Genomic DNA, 10,808 nt, shown 5'->3' on the forward strand with positions numbered 1-10,808 from the left:
ATCTTGTGACTTTTGGCTAAAACATTACTGATTTCCTTTAAGGCTTTGTGTTCCAGATTTAAGGATTTTTGTCTTCTCTTGAACTGTCAATAGGTTTAGGTACCTACTATTTGAACAATCCTAACCTGTTTCCTGATTTTAAGTCTTAAACAAAGTTCTCTTAACATTTTTTAAATTTTGATTTATTAAAGCTAAAACTGCTATTTTTGAAATTAAAAAATACATTAAAAATACCTATTTAATGACTGCAGTAAGCTATATAGCCTCAGCTAGGTGCTACTTTATATTATATTCATTGTACTCAGAGTTTCATGCCTAAAGTCAAACATGTGTTCACAGATATTTACATATCAGCTGAACTTACTATTGAAAGTAGTTAGATTAAGATATTTTGTGAATCAATAAGATGTGGAGGGCAAAAGGAACGGAAAGCAACTGTAGATACCAGAGACAGTGTGGGAGGAGGGTGGGAGGAGGGTGGGAAATAACAGTTGGTGAGAAATATGAGAAAAAATACACATATATAAGAAACAAGAAATGGAAAATTATTTGTTCACAGTAACAGAACTAATGAATAGAAAAAAGTATTGACAAAAGATCTACATATACTCTAAAATAAGGCATTTAATGAAGTATCTCATTTTCACTTTTCATATTACTTTTTTAATTAATTAATTTATTATAATCTTGTTTATATTACATTGAATCACATATAACTTCACAGTGTATTACATTTCTTTTACCAGAAGCAATACTTTGCACATCAGTCAATACAAAGACATTAAAATACCCATCATCATCCAATAGCTTTTCATTTTCCCCTGATTATTATTATTATTCCAATTATTTTTTTAAACAGTCAATCACTATCATTTTGCTTCTAAAAAGACTTTACCTAGAGAGCCAATGAGAAGGTACAATGTTGACAGGATCTTAAAATGGCTGCCGGCTGTGCTTCCTGACTAAAGAAAATATGTGGAATGGACTGCTACCTCGTGGCCTAAATGAAAGTGATGCTGAGTCAACTTCTGAAGATAAAGCTATGTCAAAGAACTCTGTACTTAACATACAGGAAGATAAAAAAGATGGAAACTTTAGCAAAACAGAAGTCTCAGATCTCCCACGAGATGGATCAAAAACTGAAGCAGAGGCAAATGCAAATGTATATGAAGCGTGTCCTTCCAGAATTCCTTTAAATATGTGGAAAAAATTTCAAGACTTGCATAAAAAACATTCTGAACAGAAAACCTCAACCTCAAGATTCAGAGGGAAAAAAGAAAATGCTCCAAAAAGATAAATTGAAGAATAGAAAAGAATATCAGAGTGAAAAATCCTCAAATGAAACCCACAAAAAAGGAGCTTACACAGTATTTTGGAGTCAATGATAGATTTGAATCCCCTGTTAAAAAGAAAAAAGTTGAAAAGTCAGGCCTCAAAAAGAGGATAGACCAAGATGTGGATGAATGGAATACTGAGAAGGCTGAGGAACTCAGAACCAGTTAGCTACTCGAGAGCTTGGTGTAAAAATTGTCAAAGCAGTTGCCTGCCACAACTTTGTATAAGCAAAAAAGGAAGCTGAAAATTTATAGGCTGCTCAAAAAAAGAAGAAACTCTCATGGGGGTTTGAAGCGAAGAAGAGATGGGAAACCAAACACAACATGGGATACATGTAACTTACGAGAGCTCTTCAAAACAGTTGTAGACTTACATGATCAGTTTACCAAAAAGTCATTCTTGCTTATGTTAAAAACATCAGGAAAGTGATAGAAAGAAAAAAAAATAAGCATACAATTTGGGAGCTGATAATCAACTCTTTTCAGTCTTTTTATGTTTATCTTTTGACGTGAATGAAACGAAGCATTCAGTTACTTTTGTAAGGAATCTATGCATTACATTTAGAAAAACGGATGATATTTTATTTATTTATTTACGTAGACCTGCAGTATAAAATCAGTTTTGCTTTTTCATCCCTTTGGTAACCATGAGTTCCTTGTACTTCCTTATCTGTACACAGTGTGTCTGTGCTTATTCTGGAATTGTGTTTTTAAGATTGGCATTTGTTTATAATGAATTAGTCATAAGTGTAAAAAAAGTCTCAGTTGATACCATCTCTTTACAAATGCTTTATTTGCTTGAATGTAATAAAAGTAATTATTGATTCTGTACTAGAAACAACAGAGTTGATATTCCACAGTCACATAGTAAAAGCAACTGATTAATTTTTGTGTACCTTTATATAAATTATTACAATAAAAGAAGGAAAGAATGTAACAAAAAATGCTTTATCCAACTTGAAATACTTCTCAGACCAATCTAGTTGACAAAACTATACACGTCATCATCAACAGGTAATAAACCATATCTGTGTTCCACTAATTTCATGCCTCTCTGTTTGTTCTCTTGCTATCTTTCTCTATACTTTTCTTGTCTTCCACCCCATTCCACACTGTCTTATCATAGTTAATTATTTTCACTGCTTTTATGCCCTCCACTATTTTGGTCTCTACCATAGAGTGTGGACAGTTGGCATATATTAAGTGATACATACAATATCTTTCTTTCATATCTTGGCTTACCTCACTCACAATAGATCTTCCATTTCCAACCACTTTATATCAAATTCCAGGGTCTTGGTCTTGTGTTTTGTTTTGTTTTTATTTATTTGTTTGTTTGTTTTTTGGCTGAGTAGTATTCCATAGAATATATGTGCCACACTTTTACAATCCATTCATCTGTTTGTAGAAATTTGGGTTGGTCCTATGTCTTGGTAATTGTGAATAATGCTGCAATAAACATTGATGTGCAAGTGCTTTTCCGATTGAGCGTTCTGTCTTTTGAGTAGATACCCAGCAGTGGGTTTGCTTGATCAAATGGTAGTTCTATTTGTAGATCTTTGAGGAACCTCCATGTTGTTCTCCACAGTGGCTGAACCAATTTACATTCCCACCAACAGTGTAGGAGAGTTCCCTATTCAACACATCCCTGCCAACACTTATCACTTTTTATTTTTCAATCTTTGCCATTCCGACAGGGGTTAGGTGGTATCTCATTGTGGTTTTTATCTGCCTCTCCCTTATGATGAGGGATGTTGAGCATTTCCTCATATTCTTTTTGGCTGTTCATATGTCTTCCTTAGAGGGATTTTTGTTCAGCTCATTTTCCCATCTTTTAATTGGGTTCATCTATTTTTTTTTCCCTTTCTTTCACATAAGGCGCTTGAGTTCCCTGTGTTTTCTGGTTATCAGTCTCTTGTCTGAGGCATATTTTACAAAAATATTCTCCCATTCTGACGGTTGGCAATTCACACTTGTTACTGTGTCCTTTGTTGGGCAGAAACTTCTTAGTCTGATATAGTCCCCCTTGTCTATTTTAGGGATTACTGCCTGTGCTTTGGGAGTCTTATTTAAGAAGTCTTTGCCTACTCCAATGTCTCCCAGAGTTTTCCCAGCATTTTCCACCAGTAGTTTTATTGTTTGAGGTCTTAGGTTCAGATCTTTGACCCATTTTGAGTTGATTTTTGTTAATAGTGAAAGATGGGGATTCAGGTTTATCTTTCTGCAGATGGATACTCAGTTTTTCCAGCACCATTTGCTAAAGATGTTTTCCCTTTCGCAATGGATTGACTGATATCCTTTGTCAAAGATCAGTTGGCTGTAAGCTTTGGGGGTTATTTCTGGGGTCTCTATTCTATTCCATTGGTCCACATGTCTGTTTTTATGCCAATACCATGCTGTTTTGATGACCACAGCTTGATAGTATATCTTGGGATCAGGGAGTGCTATGCCTCCTACTCCATTCTTCTTGCACAGGATTGCTTTGGTAATACGAGGTCTTTTATGATTCTAGAAAAATTCTATGATTGTCTTTTCTAGATCTGTGAAGAATATTTCTGGTATTTTGATTGGAATTGCATTAAACATGTAGATTAATTTGGGTAGAATTGCCATTTTGATTATGTTAATTCTTCCAATCCAGGAACATGGGATGTCCTTACACTTTTTTATGTCACTTTCAATATCTTTTTTAAGATTTATATCTTGTGGTTACGGTGAAAGGGATTTCTTTCTTCAGCTCTGCTTCATTCGACCTGTTGTTCATATATAGAAATGCTACAGATTTTTGGATGTTGATTTTGTATCCTGCCACTTTACTGTATTCACTTATTATGTCAAGGTTTTTCATGGAGACCTTCGAGTCTTTTAAGTATACCATCATGTCATCTACAAATAAAGATATTTTCAACTCTTCTTTGCCTATTCGAATGCCTTTTATATTGTTCTCTTTTCAGATTGCATTAGCTAAGACTTTCAGCTCTACATTAAAGAGCAGTGGAGAAAGTGGGCCTTGCCTAGTACCTGTTTTTAGTGGAAAAGCTGTTAGATTATCTATTTGCCATCTTTCCATCCTCTTATGTGCACTAATTGTTATGAATTTCCCTCTTATGATTGCTTTTGCCATGTCCCATAGATTATTGAAACTTGTGTATTCATTATCATTTATTTCCATATTTTTTTATTTCAAACTTAATTTCTTCAGTAGTGAAGCAGTCATTCAGAAGTAGGTTGTTCAGTTTCCATGTGTTTGTGTATTTTTGAGGGTGTTTCTTGAAATTAATCTTGAGTTTAATTCCATCATGATCAGAGAAGATGCTGAATATAGTTTATATGCCTTTGAATCTGTAAAGGCTTGATTTGTGTGCTAACATATGGTCAATATTTGATAAGGTTCCATGCCAGGGTAAGAAAAATGTATATTTCATGGACTTAGGGTGGAAAATTCTATAGATATCTAACAAGCCCATTTGATTTATAGTATCATTTAGATCCTGTATCTCTCTCTCTCTCTCTTTGCCTAGATGATCTGTCTAAAGGAGATAATGGGGTGTTGAGATCTCCAACAATTTTACTGCTTCTCCCTATCTCTCCTTTTAGCTCCAGCAGTCTTTCCTTCACATATTTAGGTGCTCCTGACTTGGGTCCATAGATATTTATAAGTGTTATGTCTTCTTGCTGGATTACCCCATTTACTATGATATAATGCCCTTCTTTGTTTATTCCTACAGCCTTTGACTTGAAGTCTATTTTGTCTGAGATGAGTATTGCTACTCCAGCCCTTTTTTGATTTCCATTTGCATGGAATGTTTCTCCAGCCCTTTACTTTCAGTCTGCATGTCTTTATCCATAAGGTGAGTTTCTTGTAGGCAAAAGACAGAGGGTTTATGTTTCCTTATCCATTTGGCCAGTCTGTGTCTCTTAATTGGAGAATTTAATCCATTGACATTCAGTGTTAGTATTGATATTTCTGGACCTGTTCCTATCATTAAGTGAGCCATTTTCTTGGTTGCTTTTTGTTCTCTTATAACTGTCCATCAGACTTTTTAGTTTTCCCGTTATAGCTCTCCCTTCAGAACCTCTTGAAGAGCTGATTTGGTGTTGGTAAATTCCTTCAGATTTTGTTTATCTGAGAATGTTTTTTATCTTTTTTCCTCATATAAAAGATAATCTTGCTGGGTATGGCATTCTTGGTTGAAATTGTTTTTCATTTAACACTTTGGCTATATTTCCCCATTCTTTCCTTGCCTGCATTGTTTCTGCTCAGAGGTCCAATGTTAACCTGATGGGGTGACCTTTGTAATAACTGGATGTTTCCCTCTTGCCAACTTTAGTATCTTGTCTTTGTCAGTTGTTTTTGCCAATCTGGCTATGATGTGCCTTGGAGAGGATCTTCTTGGGTTGATTCTTCTTGGGGTCCTATGTATTCCTTAGGCCTGGATATTTAAATGCCTTTCTTGGGTCTGGATATTTGAATGCCTTTGAAAAGTTTTCTTCCAGGTTTTTGTGGAATAAATTATCTAGGCCCTTATTATTTTCTTCCTCTTTTGGGATACCAATTATCCAAATGTCGGGATGCTTGATGGTAACCAGTATTCCTCGTATATTATCCTCGTTTTTCTTGGTTGTTTTCTCAATCTTCTTGATAGTTTTTTCTAGGTCAGATGTTTTGTCTTCTACATTTGAGATTCAATCTTCTGCCTGATCTTATCTACTTTTAATACTTTCAAGAGAGGTTTTGGCTTCCTGTATCACATTCTTCAACCCTAGAAATTCCATCTGGTTCTTGTTTAAGGTGTTTATTACTTCTTTTAAATCATGAAAGGACTTCCTCATCTACTGGAACTCATCGTCTCTTTTCTCTTCCATCTCAGTTAGTTTGGTCACTACAAATATTCTGAATTCCCTGTCCTACATGTCCACAACATCCATTGTATTAACTGTGGGTGATGTGGGCTTGACAATTTCCCCTGGGGGAGAGGCCTTTTGTTGGTTGCTCATACTTCTTGAGCCTCTGTGGTTGTTCCTAGTCATTTGGTGATCTATGTGTTCCTCTTAACTTATTCATGATATCTCTGAGTGTTGAAAGGTGTGCAGGATAAGAAAATTGGTGATTTCCATTCCTGTCTGCCTATCTGTTGCTCACCAGTACCATATACTGTTGTCACTGGTCTTGGGTGACCTAAAGTCTTCCCTGTTTCTAAGGAGTGGTGAGCCTCCAACTGACCTAATATGCTTCACCTCAGAAGCAAAGAAAAAAATCACGTGACATGCAACACACACTGTACACTGTTCAAAATACTGAAATGGGGGAGGGGCGGAAAATGGGCGATGGGTCCTGGCTGTTAGGACCTGCAGCCACAGGCAGCCTGGTTTCCAGCACTGCTCCTGGCTAGAACCAATCTCCAGATGGGGTGGGGAGTGGTACCAGTTCATCTTAAATTCCCAAGAAAGCAACCTGAAATCCAGCAATGAGTAGGGGTAGGTATAAGCAAAGGGTCCCTGCAGCCTCATGCAGCCTGGTGTCCAGCACTGATACTGGCTTGAACCAGTCTCCAGATGGGGTGGGAAGGGGTGCAAGTTTGTCTTAAAGTCCCAAGTAACCAATATAAAGTCCAGAGATAAGTAGGGGTGGGGAAGAGCTATGGGTCCCTGCCATTAATGCCTGCAGCCACAGGCCACTTTTCAAACTTCTAAGGTATAGGCTGCAGCATATGCTACATTTATTTTCCTAAGCAATTATATTAGAGCATTTATCCTCAGTATGTTAGATCAACATAACCCCTCTTAAAGTCTTATAACTTGTTAGCATGACATTTACATTATCTAAGTCTGAATAATGAATTTTAAGGTTTTGTTTGTTTGTTTGTTTTGTTTTTGTCTTTTGTTTTTGTTTTTTTGAACCCTACAATATGGTACTTATCCAGAAGCTTTTCCTATGTACTGGGAAAATCTTTTAGGATTGTTAATTGCATTACTCCAGTTTCTCACAGTATAGCATCTTTCTTTCTTTTTCTTTCTCTCGTTCTTTCTTTCTTTCTTCCTTTTCCTTTCTTTCTTTCTTTCTCTTTTCTTTCTTTCTTTCTTTTTTTTTTAGAGGTTTTTACTATAGAGTGCATGCACTCATTAGAAAGACAGAGAGACAGATAGACATACATGCACACACACCCAGCATGAATTTAAACCACTGGGTCTGGGACTCAAACTGTGGTCGACTTCATGGGAGTCCAGCAACATAGCCATTATGCCAACTGCTGGTCTGCTCACAGTCCAGCATTCTAAAATCAGTAGCCTGTGTTAGAAGTAGCTGAATCAGGGCTAGCCCCATAGCCTATTATTAATGAAGCCAGATTCAGTACAGACCACTACCATTTGAATCCTGTCCTGGAGGCTTGAAAACTGTGCCTGTGTGTTTGTGTTTGTGTGTATGTGTGTGTGTGTGTGTGTGTTTATGTCCTAAATCCTGACAGATGGAGAAATGGAAGAGAAGGGATAATGGCATGGCCATGCCTTGCTGAGTGATGTTTTCTCCTCTCTGTGGCCAGTGTATGTGTCCCCTGGTAATTTAAAAAAAAAAAAAAAAGTAACAGAATCATAAATCAGTAGTGTGCCTCAAAATATGTGTGTCTTTGATCTCTAACTTGAGTTTTATATTTAAAACCATCACTTATTTTCCTTGTCTGCAGCATCTGCATAAATGTTGCAAAACTCTCCTCATTACAAGAGATTTATGGCACATTTGTTTTAGCTTTAGATGGTTACTGCCTGTTTCTTTAAAGTTATCTTTTTTTATGCAAGGTCCATGTCTTCCTGTTTAATTAATTTATTAAATTAATATTTATTAAGTATCTACTTTGTTCCTTATGGAAATTCTGTTGAATAAAACAAATATAACTCTCACTCACATAGAGCTTATATTGTAGAATAGGAGAGCTAGATAATAACATGAAAATGTTAGATTTGTCATATAGAAAGTAAAACAAGGTCATTAATAGTAACTGGGTGACTACATTATATGTATGGTGAGGTAAGTCTAGGTTTTGGTGGAAACAGGAATTTGCTTTTCCTATGCTGTTTGAAATGTTCAGGTCATCGTAGTTACAAAAACTAGTAGATACATTCATAACTTGGATAGATCAAGTAAATACTTGGATATACAAGTTTGGAATTCTTGGCAAAGTGCAGTGCTTGGGATCAAAAATAAAAAGGAGAAAACACATATATGGTATTTAATGTATTGTATCTGGAAGAAAATATCAAAAAGAGCTATATGTAAAGAGAAGACTTCCTGTAGCCAAGATTTAAAAGTTCAACATTGAGATGCCTAATGGAGAAAAGATATCTGGAAATTAAAAGAAAATGTAGAAAGAGAAGTGGTAGGATGATTCTATTCTGACCTTATTAAATAAATTCTGAATACACATCTAACAAATCTTAAGTACTCTAAAAACAGAAAGACAAAAATGTACTATCATTTATTTATATATACTATACAAACTTGAAGGATTGAACATCTACTCAAAACTGGAGAATAAGAACCAACAGATGATGTAATGGTTATGTCACTGAACTCCCATGTAGTCAGTTGCGGGTTCAAGTCCCAGACTGCTGGCTTAAAACTCATGCCAGGTGCAAATGCGTGCATGCCCAAAATCCTGCGAGGAGAATGAAGGAGGATGGAATGCAGTATGACCATCCCCACTGGGAAGATGAAAACAAAACAAAACAAAACAAAAAACTGGAGAATAATCTTATTCTTGGACAATATGTTTCAGAGGGCCAGCAGGTGGTATAGTGGTTAAGGCGCTGGCTTTCTTAATGTCCAACCATGGATCAAGTCTCAGATCTAGTGCCTTGAAAATCATAGCAGGAATGCCTGTGTGTGTGTGTGTGTGTGTGTGTGTATGTGTGAGTGTGCGTGTGTAACCAGAATCCAAAGAGGAGAATGGAGGCAAAGGAATTGAGGTATGGTCATCCCCCCTTGGGGGTGATTTCTCACTTTCCCTCTCACTGTCTTTGGCTGTCTCTCTGGCGAGCACATATCCTATGGGGGGGGAAGAAGGCAGAAAAATATGATTCACATGATTACTTTTCATAAACTGGCTTTTGGTTAGTATTTTAGAAGACTTCTTTATCTAGAAAATTTTTCTTAATAAAATGCTTTTGCTTTTGACTTTCTTGTGACTCTAAATCTAGGGGTCAAGAAATTTCTCTCATTGTAACAGTTATGCATATTAAAAACCCTCATGCAAATTCAAATGCTCCAGATCTTTTTGCTTACACTAAAGAATTTCCAAAATGGTAAAGATTGATCTTTTTCTTGACCTTCTTTGAATGTCACTTGGTTTAGGTTGTGTTTACATAAACTCTATCAGTCATATAATAAACTTGCAGAGCATGTTACTCACACATCTGTTATGACAGGTTTTATGGTTAAAAATGGACAACTAAATTTTATTTTTGTATTTCTTAAAAATATGTGTTAGCAGAGAAAAGACATTTGGTGAAATTTAGTCCTGAATTATAACTTACAATTGATTTTTTAGATACTCTGCTTAAATATTTTAATATCATCCTTGTTTTTGGTTATGTTCTATTTTCAAATTCAGAAAATATGATTCACAGGGCAAACAAATGATATAGTGGTGGACTCCCACAAAGCCAACCATGGTTTGAATCTAGGATCTGGTGCCTTGAAAATTATTCCCAGCATGTGTGTGTGTGTGTGTGTGTGTGTATGTGTGTCCAAAATACCAAGAAGAGAATGAAGAAGACAAGAGATTGAGGGTTTTAAAAATTGAAGTTAATGCTTACTCATGGCTCAGTATATTACAGTCTTCATTTTCCACTTTCTCTCCCCTAAAATCTCTGAATAACCCATTGTTTAATGTAAATATACATTTCTCCATTCCCAATATCACATCTGTCAGATATGGTTTTACACTATGACTTTATCTGAAGTGATGCTATGAATTGACTTTTCTCCCTACCTCCACTTATCATCTAAGTCATATGTTAAAGCCCTAAGTCACAATGTGATTGCATGTGGAGATAGGACTATGAAGAAGGTATTTAAGGTTAATTGAGGTCATAGGGTGGAACATTCTTCTAGGATTGGTGTCCTTATAAGAAGAGGAGAATATACTAAAGTTTCTATCCATGAGCACACAGAAAAGAACACATCAAGGAGTTTCTTGTCCTCAAGACAGGAAGAGAGCTTTCACCAGAAACTATATATACCAGTACCTTGATCTTGTACTTACAGCTTCCAAAATTATGAGAAGATGAATTCCGGTTGTTTAAGATTCCCAGTTTATAACATTTTGTTATGGTGGACAGAGCAAACTAAGAAAGGAGAATACAGATTCTCAATTCACGATAGGGTTAAATCTGAATAAACTCATCATGAATTCAAAATATTATAAATGGAAAATACACTGAAGGGACTAGAAGATGGTCTAGTCTGTGTGACTGACC

The 10,808-nt window shown here is 35.9% G+C and overlaps 1 pseudogene; it reads left to right on the plus strand.

Moving 5' to 3' along the window:
• Nucleotides 1-973: 973 nt before the first annotated feature.
• LOC102468861 (protein FAM204A pseudogene) lies at nucleotides 974-1,673 on the plus strand (annotated as a pseudogene).
• Nucleotides 1,674-10,808: the final 9,135 nt, after the last annotated feature.

This window comes from Tupaia chinensis, unplaced genomic scaffold (assembly GCF_000334495.1).
Source record: "Tupaia chinensis unplaced genomic scaffold, TupChi_1.0 Scaffold143791_1, whole genome shotgun sequence".
Lineage (NCBI taxonomy): Eukaryota > Metazoa > Chordata > Mammalia > Scandentia > Tupaiidae > Tupaia > Tupaia belangeri.